Here is a 13161-nt window from a genome sequence, read left to right as displayed (position 1 = left end):
AACTATTATAAAAATAAATGTTAATATTTTGTTATAAATTTTTGTGACTGTCTATATGAAGACTACTGGTCTATTTTTTGAATTACATATTTTAGAGTTTTGTATTAGATTCATTTGGTCTTTGTATAAGGTAACAACAGCTTCACAGAAAGAATTGAAAATTATTCTATTCTATTTTATTTAAATCAGAGACTGTGTAAAATTGGTGTAATTTTTCATAAATGTTTGGTAGACTACTCCAGTGAAAGCATAGAGGTAGGAAAGCTTCTTTAGGGAAGTTTTGTAATTACAAATTTGATTTCCTTCAATGCTATACTTTGAATATTTTTGTCCCTTCTAAAATTAATGTTGAGACTTAATCCCCAATGTTAGAGTATTAAGAGGTGAGTTTTTAAGGAGGCAATTAGGCCACAAGGGCTCCTCACTCATATATAGGATTCGTGACTTGATAAAATACCTGGAGAGACATAGGTAGACCTTTTTGCCTTTCTGTCTTCTGCCAGAGGTTTTCCTCTTGTGAGGGTTCAGCAGCAAGAGGCCTTCCTGGAAGCAGAGACCAGAATCTCAGCAGACACCAAACCAGCTGGCAGCTTGATCTTAAAGTTCCCAGCTTCCAGAACTAGAAGAAATAAATTTCTGTCTTTTATAAATTACCATTCTTGGATATTTTATTATAGCGGCAGGCACAGACTACAACACTTCATAAATATAAAATTCTTCAAGTTGGCCGGGCACGGTGGCTCAAGGCTGTAATCCCAGCACTTTGGGAGGCCAAGGTGGGTGGATCACTTGAGGTCAGGAGTTCATGACCAGCCTGGCTAACATGGCGAGACTCCGTCTCTATTAAAAATACAAAAATTAGCTGGACGTGGTGGCAGGCACCTGTAATCCCAGCCACTCAGGAGGCTGAGGCAGGAGAATTGCTTGAACCCAGGAGGCAGAGGTTGCAGTGAGCCGAGATCGTGCCACTGCACTCCAGCCTGGGTGACAAGAGCAAGACTCCATCTCAAAAAACAAACAAGTCTTCAAGGTATCTTTTTCATATTGAGTGAGTTACAGTAGTTTTTGTTTTTCAATAAGTTAGTCCATTTCATCTAAGTTGTCATGTTTTTATATTTTCATTTTTATTCAGGTCATTTTTAAATTTCCCTTGAGGCTTCCTTTTGAACTCATTAAATATTTGGGAGTATGTTGTTGAGTCTCCAGCTGTTGAGGGTTTTCCTTTTATTTTTCTGTGGTTGATTTCTAGCTTGATTCCAGTATGATCAGAGATTATTTCAATTATTTTAGATTTTTCAAGCTTTGCTTAATGTACAGGATACAGTCTATCCATGCATGTGTCCTTTTTATACCGAAAAGAATGTATTTCTGTTGCTATGTGAAGTTCCTATGGATGTCATGTAGATCTTGCTTTATGAGAGTGTTTATGAGTTTTTCTAAATTCTTGTCAACTTTTTTGTCTAGTGCTTCTATCAGTTGTTCAGAAAGAGATGTTAAAATTTCCAATTATTAATATTGATTTATCTATGCCTTCTTTCAGTTTTATCTACATTGCTTCATGTATTTTTGCAGGTGTGAGGTTTGGTGCACCAATAGGATTGCTATGCTTGTGTTTTTTACCCTTTTCTTATTATATAATATCTCTCTTGGTCTGTGATATTTCCTTTGCTCTGATATCAAGTTTACTTTAAATTGATATAGCAATTTCTGCTTTCCTACATGTAATATCTTCATAAATAGCTTTCCCTATCTTATTATTTTCAGCCTGCCTATATTGTTATATTTGAATTGAATTTCTTGTAGACAACATATTGTTAGATCACATGTTTTAATATTCTCCGACATTCTCTGTATTTGATACATTTCGACCATTTACATTTAATGTCATTTATATGTTAGGGCTTGCATGGGCCTTTTTTTCTGCTTGTTCTTTCTGTTTTTCCATTCTCTCTTTTTTGTTCCTTCCTTTGGGCTACTTTAACATTTTGTTAGAGTTCTATTTTTATTTATTTATAGTGTTTCTTGGCGTATCTTGTTTACAGCATCTTAAACGGTGAATCTAGGTATTGTACAGTGTACTGTGCTGTCATTTTACCAGTTCAAGTGAAATATACAAGACTTACCTACTTTACACCCGTTTGTCCTCCCCCATTTATAATAATGTTCTTAAGTGTTTTCTCTGCACTTAAAGCCTCTAAGATGCTGTTATAATTTTTGCTTCAATAGTAAGTAATACTTAGAAAACCTAAGGAGAAGGCCAGACACGATGGCTCATCCCTGCAGTCCCAGCGCTTTCGGAGGCCAAGGTGGGTGGATGACTTGAGGCCAGGAGTTGTAGACCAGTCTGGCCAACATGGTGAAACCCCATGTCTACTGAAAATACAAAATTTAGGCATGCATGGTGGTGCATACCTGTAATCCCAGCTACTCAAGAGGCTGAGGTAGGAGAATCATTTGAACCTGGGAGGCAGAGGTTGCAGTGAGCTGAGATCAAGCCACTGCACTCCAGACTGGATGATGGGGTGAGACCCTGTCTCAAAAAAGAAAAAAATAAAAACTTAAGGAGATGAAGAGAAGTCTACTGTAATTACACCTGATTTTGCTTATCATTTTCTTTTCTTCCATCCTACTCTTCCAAGGTTCTTACTTGTACTATTTTCTTTCTGTTTAGAAAAGTTTCTTTAGTCATTCTTTTTAGGGTGAATGTACTGGTGATAGATTTTCTTAGTTCTTCTTCATCTTAGGATTGATTTCCTCCACCCCACCCCACGCTTCACTGCTAAAGATAATTTTACTCAACACATAATTCCTAGTTGACTTCTTTGTTTCCTCTAAAAACTTGAAAAATATTATACCCCCTTCCTTTTGGCTTCCATGGCTCCTGATGAAAAATCAGCTCTCATTTGAATTGCTGATTTCCTCTAAGTAAAGTAGTTTCTTTTTGACTGGTTTCAAGATTTTTCTTTATCTTTAGTTTTTAGAAACTTGCTTATGTGCCTTGGTTTTCACTGAGGAGGCGGAAGTACATTGTGCTGGTTAGGGTTCACTCAGTTTCTTCTACATCTGAAGAGGTATGTCTTTTACCAAGTTTGCACAAGGTTTCATCCATTGTTTTGAGTGCTTTTTTAAACCTGTCCTTTCTCCTTCCCTTCTGAAACTCTTGTGACACAAATTTTAGATATTTTTTTTAATAGTCTGAGAGGTCCTGGAGGCTTTGCTGATTTTATTTTGGATTTTCTGCCTATTGATTAGATTCGGTAATTGCCATTGTTTTCTTGCCCAGTCACTGACTCTTTTCTATTCTGTTCATTCTGATGCTGTGCCCATCCACCAAGTTTTTTATTTGTCATTGTATTTTCCAGTTATATAAATTTTGTTTGATTCTTCTTTATATTTATTTATTTCCTGGAAGTTTCTAATCCCTTTCTAAAAATTTCTGTTTTTTTTCATTTTTTCAATTATATTTGCCATTTCTCATTATATTGTTTTTAGGATGGCTACTTTAACATCTTTGCAGATAATTCTAACATCACTGTCATCTTGATGTTGACATGAGTATTAGTTTCCTAGGATTCTCATGATAAACTGACACACACTTGGTGGCTTAAACCAAATAAATGTATTCTTTTATAATTCTAGAGATTAGAAGTCTAAAATTAAAGGGTCAGCAGAGGCATGCTTCCTCTGAAGGATCTAGGGAAGAATCTTTTATGTGTCTTCCACCTTCTCATGACCTTATGGTTGTATAACTTCAATGTCTGCCTCTATCCTCGCATGACCTCTTCTCTTAGTGTTTCTGTGTCTGGTGAGGACATTATCATTGGATTTAGGGCCCACCCTAATCCAAGACGACCTTACTTTGAGGTCTTTACATTAATATGCAACGACTCATTACTTCCAAATAAGTTCACATTCTAAAGTTCTATGTGAACATAAATTTTGGGGAGCTACTATTAAACCCACTATAATATTTACGGATTGTTTTTATTATTTAGTTTGAGATTCTTCTGGTTTTTGTTACGACTAGTGATTTCCAATTATAACATGGACATTGTAGATATTATATTAGTTATGAAACTATGGGCATTTTGTAATAATTTTGCATTATCTGGCTGATGTTGAAATTCTCAGTAAGGGAGTGAAATTTAGCCTTGTTACTGCCCAGTAAGGGTAGAAGAAGTTCAGGCTCCCCACATAGTCTCCACAGATAGCACAAAAGGGGACTAATTACCTCCACTGGAGTTAAAGATTTTAGCTATTGACATTGATTTGGCTTTCTCTGGAGCTACTCTAGTGGGAATTTGGAGGCATCTCACTATAGTCTGGTGACAGTAGAAATTTAGGCTCCTGCTTGGCCTTTGCTGATATGAGTGTGTGGGGTCACCAATGATTCTGTGTGTTTGGCAGAATTATAGCAGTTATTGTCTAAAGTCTTCTGTCTGCAGTGCTGCATGTTTCCTAGTCCTTTGGCTAGAGAGATCAGGCTTCTTTTGTGGCTTTGCCTGCACACATGGGAATTTCTAGGTCTCCATCTTCTTCAGTGTTGTGTCAGGGATATGTAAGGCAAAAAGGAAATTCAGAGACCTTGTCACTGTTGTTTCTTAGCTCCTGAGTTTTCCATCTCATCTGCATTTATCTCTCCACCTTCCAGAATGTTCTTATGTCATATGTACACACACACACATACGTGTGTATATATATATGTGTGTGTGTGTGTGTGTGTTGCCCAGGTTTTTAATTGTACTTGATGGAAGAAATAAGAGAAAAGTACACGTATTTCATCTTTCTGGAAGTGGAGGTCTTTCTGTATAGGTACTTTAGAAATACAAATTCTCAGTCTCTATGCATAAACTTGACTCAGTAGCTCTAAATCAGAGTTCATGAATCTGCAGTTTAAACAGTCTCCATCAGGATATCTAGTGACATCTAAATTTGATCACTAATCTTTGATTTCAAATATTTTAAAGAATTATTTGATTCTTGCAATTTATGGATAAAGGCTCACCTTATGTGTAAATAAGCTCAGCACAAGGAAAAATAAATCAGTGAAATGAGTTCCCATCAAGACCAGGTCAGTTTCATAACCTTCAACAATTTTTCACATACATTTGTTTGATTTCTCTAATGACTTTATAACTTTTCTAAAGAAAAGCCTGGATATCATGTTAATTCTATATTTATCTTTGCCTGTTCTCTCCTTTTAAATTTACTATGTACATAGTAAATGCTTAGGAAATATTTGTTTAATTAATAACCTCCAAATAACTCTCTTCTTCACACTATCATGTGTTTTTCAAAAGTTCAATCCATAACAATACAGCACCTGCCAAAAAACCTTCCCAGAAGGCTTCCCAACTAGAAATAGCCAGGGAGAAATTAAAATGTTGCTAAAATGACAATAGACATTAAAATTAATTCCAACTGTTAGAATCTTGGATACATGGAGATCGATTCTGAAAGTTAGGGAGTCTCATCAGACATCAGATCATGTCATACTCCACATTCACCTTCTGTAATCCTCAGAGTCTACACTGGTCAGGAAAAGAAAGAACTGTGCCTTTTCTCCCGCTTTGCTCCAGAATGCCACCATCATTCTTATGCAGGAGTTCAAATACTAGAAGAGTCTAAGCAGTCAGAAAAGGCATCGTCACGATGACGCAGCATAGTTATGAAGTATGTTGCATTCTTATAACACTATATTTACAGTGCACAGAAATTTTTAGAGACAGATGGCCGGGGTTTAAATCTCTATTTCACTATCTCCTATCTTTGAGACTAAGTCAAGCTATTTTTCCCTGAGACTCCATTTCTTTATTTGTAGTAAATTAATAATAATGGTCTCTACCTCATATGATTGTTCTGAGCATTGGATTCATGTAAGGATATTGATAAATGACCAATAATCAATAAATGTAAGATTTTTTTTCCATGACCGTCTTGCATTAATATAGAGTCTTTTAGAAACCTAAAACTAAAAACCACCCCGACATGTGTAGTTAAAAGGAGAAAGTTATTGGTTCAGCTAATAGTCAAGTCAAGTGACAAGGGTGGCTTGCAGCAGGCATGCGTTCAGATACTTAGACAATTTGTCTTTTACAGCACCTCTTCATTGTTTCTCCATATGGAGTCAAAGATGACTCATACAATCTCAAAAATTTTTTATCATGTGCTCTCATAAGAGGGAAAAAGCAGTCTCATTAAACATGCTAATCCCTGCAAAAAGAGTGTAACATATTTGAATTCATCCCTGGGCCTTGGGAACAGGGTAGAAGCATTAGGGTTCTGTCTCTGCAAAGTTTGAATTACGATTTTATCCACTCCAATGGAGGGAAGGTTGGGGGTACTGTGGTTGATAAAACTTTGCTTGGTGAAGTCAGACAATTCCAAAAATGTTGCAGGCAATAAAGGAGGTGGATTAGCATATTAAGAAATTGAAGAAAGGGATATTAGTTAGGAATCAATTAGAAACATCCGTTATAGTCCACCTATAAGTCCTCTAGCATAAATACATACCATTCTTTCCAATTATATAATTTTTAAACTATCTACCTAATATAATGCAACCATTGCATGCTAAAACTAAATAGTTTAGTTTAGTTGACCTATCCTCATAGCATACAAGCTAAAACGAGCATTGAGATCAAGGCTCAGGCTTTCTAGCACATGTATGTTAAATGACTTTACAACATCCCACGGAGAGTGGCAGAAGAAAACCAGAGAAAAACTTCCTGTTTGACAAGGGGAGAAAAGTGTCCTACGTACCATTGCCCAGCCCATGGTCCAGGTGGTGCTGATGGAATAATGGCTCGGATGAGGCCATCAACAATGTCTCCCAGTTCTACACTCCAGGACAATCTCTTTAGTCCATTTTCCTGAACCACATTATTTGAGAGGCCTATTGGGGAGGATTTTTGTAATTGAAAAAAACACCAAGAAATCTATGTCTTCCCTTTTGGAGGTTGTGCTGTTTTAAAACCCATTTTCACTGTATGTTTGGAATTTGGGGGCTATCTACTATGTAACAAGATTATATATATATATATATATACACACACACACACATACATACATACACACACACACACATACATATTCAAATATATTGGTCTTTGTCCCTGGTTTCTGACACAGAGTTCCTAAATCCAATTTTCATAAGTGATTATTGTAATAGGAACATCTTTATTATGATATTTGTTTTTTTACAAAGCTTCTAAAACCCTTGAAGATTTCTAAGCTGTTATTCATAACGAGCCCTTTTGGTCACACCTGCATTTATGTTAATGGAGTGACTTAGAGTGAGATCCCAAACAGCCTTCAGATGGGGCTGGCTACCAGAAAGACCAAGTGATTAGTGTCTAAGAGAACTGAGTCTCCCTTTGGCAATCTTCAGGAAAGGTAGAGGTTGGGGGCTGGAAATCAAGCTCTATAAAGCCTCTTGGACAATGAGATGAGCTTCTGAGTTGCTCAATGCATTTTGTGCACAGTCATCTTCTCGGGGACAGAGTTCCTTCCAGACCTCACCTTATGTACCTCTTTATCTGACTATTCATTTGTATCCTTTATAATTTTTTTAAAAAGTAAGAAACTGGAAAGCGTAAGTGTTTGATTTCTGTGAGCTGTCCTAGCAACTTAATCAAACCCAGGAGGGGGCAGTAGGAATCCTTGTTTGAGCACCTACTATATACCAGAAATAAAGCTAAGTGCTAGGAAGAAAAAAATAAGGAAATATAAAAGAGACTTATTTTCATAAATTTCTAAAAAGAGTTGAAAGAAAACAGGCAATCAAGCAAATTGATATTATATTATAAAACTAATAAATTCCATTATACGATTGGTGTAATGCAGGAAATGGGAGGTAGGAAAATCACAAAATTTCTATAACAATGTGAGAAGTGTTCCGTTAGCTCACAATATTTCAGTCTGAAAGTGAAAGGTGAGAAGGGGTTAATCTTGGAAAGAAGTAGGAAGAGAGAATCCTAAGCAGAGGGAATGCTAACTGAAAAGGCCACGAACAGAGGGAAAACTTAGCAAGAGAAGGTCAGTGTGACTCAGCCACATGAGGTGACCACAGTTCTGGAAGGAGAGGTAGGTGGATGAATTAAAAGTGAAGATGCACATTGACCTTCTAGGATGCATGGGCCGTGTTACCAGTTGCAGTTGAAGATTTCTGTGATATGTGTGGAGTCACCCCAATCCATTCCTGGCTCTCATTTTTCTTCTCTGTCAATTGTGCATCTCTTGATCCAATTCTGGTGGTGTAAAAGTTAAATACAAGATCATCTCTCTGAAAAAAGCTTTCATCCAGGGGATCTCTGCAACAAACACACCATCACATCAGGGTGTAGTCGGGTGGTGACAGTTTCCACAGTTTATAAAGGAAGGATAAAGCTGTCGCAGGACTTTTTCCTTACTTCAGCTAAGAGCCAGGTCCTTATCACATGGCCATGAAAAATTAGGCTCGCAGATGACTTGAAGGGTGAGAATAATAGGATTTATTGGGCAAAAAGGAAAAAAGGGCGAACAGGAACTCTCTGCAAGGTCAGGGTTCCCGCTAGTGTAGGCTTCCCAAACCATAGACTGAATTCCAGGTTCCACCCAGGAAGAGGAAGGGCCAGGTTCCTACTCGCTGCAAAGAGCATGAACTTCTGTGGCTCCACCCCAGTGCGCATTCCTCCCAGTGCACAGGCTGGTTGGAGTTTTGAAAGGGAGCCTCTTCCCACCTGGCTGCCTCAGAACCATTGAGGCCCCTTGCAGGAGCCCACGCCTGTAATCTCCCAGCAGTTTGGGAGGCCGAGGCGGGTGGACCACCTGAGGTGAGGAGTTTGAGGTCAGACTGACCAACATGGTGAAACCTCGTGTCTACTAAAAATACAAAAATTAGCTGGGCGTGGTAGCGGGCGCCTATAAGAATCACTTGAACCTGGGGAGGCGGAGGTTGCACTGAGCCGAGATTGCGCCACTGCACTCCAGCCTGGGCGACAGAGCTAGACTTTGTCTCAAAAAAAAAAAAAAAAAAAAAAAAGAAAGAAAAAACAAACAAACAAACAAAAACCTCATTGAGGAGTTCTTTCCTAGGAGGAAGACAAGGAGAGGTCTGTAGAACCTGGAAGGTAACGGAAGGTTAGAGGTTTAGGAACTATAGAGATCTGTGCCCCATTTGCCTGTTGCACTCCATGTACCGGGAAGGTTCCAGTATATCTGTGAAGAATTAATAAAAAGACCAGAGGCCTCTGAGAGCTTTGCTAAGAAACTCTGCCAGCACTGAGACCCGAGGACTTCATCCCAGTGCACCGTGGTGGAAGGAGCAAAGGCAAGGGTGGTGCCCAGCAGTTATTAAAGACCACGCCCTTTTTTAATTTTGGAGGTATGGCCTTAGCTCCCAAGAGTGACAGGTAGTCCCCATATGACAGGCTGAATGAGCCACTGACTTGGTCCGTGGGGTCTCAGGTTTAATTTGATTTAAAACAAACAGAGAAACTGTGTTTCCATGGATCTAAATATTATAAGACAAATTATTATGATCTCTTCAAGGAAAACTAAGACATTTTTCTGGATCACGAATATTCTTAAATAAGGTAGGAGCAAAGCATGTGTACAGTCAATGATCACTTTAGGAAATGAAATAAGACTTGTCAATGGGTAGGGAGGATGGGGAGAGTTGAGCGAGAAACTATTTAGTTGTGAATTACCAGCTAGGAAGATGGACAAAGTGACCCTGAAATAAGTTCCCTATGATAATCCCTGGGACAGATAACTCCTCTGATTTCAGGCAAGGAGGCAAGAAAGGAGAGATGAAGAAAATACTCAAAAAACCATTTTTGTCTGTTTGAAAATAAAGAGAAATACAGTAAATAGAAAAAAAAATCATCTCTTGCTAATTTTTCTATTTCCTACAGAAGGAGAGAAGGTAGCAGCTCCCTTACAGATCACTTTAACATATAAGTAACACTTCGGAACCTTCTGATTTGAGGAATAAAAACCAACTATAGACTCCATCAAATGTCAGAGAAAATTGCTTTGTTCCAAATGGGCTATCTTTAGCCACATTTGTTACAATCTATTACCAATTCTGTGGACAGTGCATAAATTAGCCTCCCCTTAATTGGCAGTTCCAAAGAAGTCTCCCCAGGAAACTTCCTTCTAAGGGAAGATTTAAAATTCCATTAGCAGCAATGACAATATTGTAGCCAAGAGGGGGTGGAGCTGGTCTTATCTTTTGTCTAAAATATTCAGAGTAATTGATGAGAAAGCTAGAGAGCCAGCGCCTGAGCAAGAATGAGACAGAGAGAGCAAGAGGGAGAGAGAGGCCTTTGGCTGAATGATTGATAATGGAACCTTTCTAATTACATCAGCCCTTTCCAGAGGAGACAGGTCATGGAACTTATAGATCCACAGCTGCAAGTTTAAGAGTTTTTTGACAAATAACTATAATTTAAAATACAATTATTAAAAGATAAGACGGATGTGAACAGCTTGTTTCTTTTTTCTTGTAGGAGTCCAAGAGGGATAGGGGAAACTTTGCTGCCGTAATGGAAATAAGTGTTATAACCTCAGTGACAGGGCTTGGGGTGGGTAACATTAGATTACAAAGCACTAAACCAGTGAAACTGAGATTACCTTTAACTCCGTGAGACAAATGTATACCCTCTTATTTTCTACCCTCTCAATATGACTTACTTTAAAATGGTATTTTATCATCTAATTGTAAACAGCGTTCATGCTCCTTATAGAAGTTTAAAATAAAATAATAAAATAAAATCTCTTCCACAATCAGCTGTCATGGTGAACTTCTGCCAAAGTATTTTTCCCTTTATAAATAGTTTTAAATAGTTAAGATTTATATAACTCATGCAATAATCTGATTTTGTTCCTACTTGGTATTAAAATACATTTTGTAATGCCATTAGAAACACTTTATACACTTAATTTTAATATGTCCTGCGTGTACTATTTTGACATTTGAGTTTTGTAAGTCTGTTTTTAAGTTGAATAAAAGAAAAAAATCGGCTAACCAAATATATTTTTTAAGATTTGCTATGAGAAGTTTCATTTGTTTACTATTGTAAATAACTATCTGATAAATTAACTTTATTGGATAACATCAGTTTTCCCAAATTGCTTTTCAAAACCTTTGTATCTGTTCTGTACCTTCACCATACCTCAATAAGCAAGAACTAATCTCATATTTGAAGTCTTTCTGGCTCAGGATTTGAACTTTACAAAATCACATGATGTTTCCTCAACCCAAGTCTTACATAAATTAATCTCAAAGGTGAATCACTAACTAGCAAAGGCATACTCAGGTTTGGAAAATGTCTCCCTTTCAAACCAGTTGAGCCATCAGGTTTTCTATTTCAATCCTATTTCTCTTCAAATCCCATTGATACGAGAGGGGGGCAGGGAAGTGATGGGTAGAGAAGGGGGGGGTCCCTGGCGAGGGCTCCACCTGTAGGCCTGTGCCCACCTAAGTGAGAACAGGCACGCCTATTTTTGTGCCCAAATGTTGCATTTTCCAAGACCACTCTGGACTGCCACACCCCCTATCCTGTGCCCATATAAACCTGAGACCTTAAGCAGACACAGACACAAGTGGCTGGGCATTGAGAGGAGCAGAGGAACACACCAGCAGATACCAGCAGACACCGGCAGACCAGATGACATGGATGCCAAGGGGAGTTCAACCAGGGGCGGTCAGAGAAGACTCCAGCCACTGCATGGCCTGACTCCATGGGAAGATCACCTTCCCACTCCATCCCTCTTCCAACTCCCCATCCACCTCCCTGAGAGCCACCTCCAACACTCAATAAACCTTGCATTCAACCTTCCAGCCCACGTGTGATCTAATTCTTCCAGTACACGGGGGAAGAACTCAGGCTGTCACACTGGTCTCTTGTGCTTGTAGTAAGTCAGAGGGTCTATTGAGCTGACTAACACAAGTCATCTGCAGATGGCACAACTGAAAGAGCACAGTGTAACACACGGCCACTTGGGCTTTGGGAGTCCTAGACACTGCCGTGAGGCCAGAGTCCAAAAGCACTCCCCACAGCCTCTGCACCTGCCCATCTACAAGCTCCACCTAGGGGTTTGAGCAGTGGGGCACCCTAAGAAGTGAGCCACAACCCGTCACATGCTGTACCTGTGAGGGGGATAAGGGAACTCCCCAGTTCACCATGTTTCCTTCAAAGTCTTCCCACATTAACTGTAAAAGAAGCAATAGCAGCTCTTGGCCCTACCTTAAACCATCAGAGTTTGCATGATCAGTCTCTAATTTTGGAAGGTTTTGTTTCTTTTTTCTCCTTTGTGAGAGAGAGTGTGTGTGTGTTTGTGTGTGTGTGTATGCGCATGTGTGTGTGAGCGCATGTGTGTGTGTATGTGCCTTTGTATATTGCTTGCTGTGTTTACTGTTGGACAAATGGTAATTGATTATTTGTGGAACTATTTGCACTGATCAATATTATTTTTCCTGCTAATATTAATACAAATAATAGCCAATTTGCACTGAGTGCTTATTATATGTAGGTTGTGAAGCTGGTTTTACCAACCTAGCTGTGGCTTAATACCTTTGAACAAGTTTCTATACTTCTCTGTATCTCAATTTTGTACTCTGGAAAATGGGGGGCAATACTAGATTTCTTTCTCATGAGTTATGAAGACTTTACAAGATAATGACAATGAGAATTTTTTTTTTTTTGAGACAGAGTCTTGCTCTGTCACCCAGGCTGGAGTGCAGTGGCACGACAATGAGGATGTTTTACAAAGAATAGCAGCACGATAAATACTTGTTAAAAGGAAAGATTGTTGGATTCTCTCATTTTGCTGATAAACGAGAGTAAATCTTGACATTTGTTCTGACAAATGCACACTGCACATGCTATGCTATGTCATTTAAGCTTCACAGCACTGTCTGACATATATCCTTATATAGACTGGAAAATTATGGCTCTTGGAGATTAAGTCATATGCCCCTGTCCTCACTTGTAACCAAGTCAGTATTCAAAGCCTGTCCCTCTCCCTAGAAGACCCGTGGGTGACCCTAATGCCTCACTGTTGCCTTTCTTTATCCCCAAAGCATATTCTCCTGTATTTGGTTTTCTTCCAATTTCGGGCCAGGTACTTTCTTTGATTTGTATTGGCATGGCAATGTGGCCACCTAATAGAAGA

The sequence above is a fragment of the Gorilla gorilla genome, chromosome 7 (genome assembly GCF_029281585.2).
Source record: "Gorilla gorilla gorilla isolate KB3781 chromosome 7, NHGRI_mGorGor1-v2.1_pri, whole genome shotgun sequence".
Lineage (NCBI taxonomy): Eukaryota > Metazoa > Chordata > Mammalia > Primates > Hominidae > Gorilla > Gorilla gorilla.
This window is presented reverse-complemented; position numbering follows the sequence as displayed.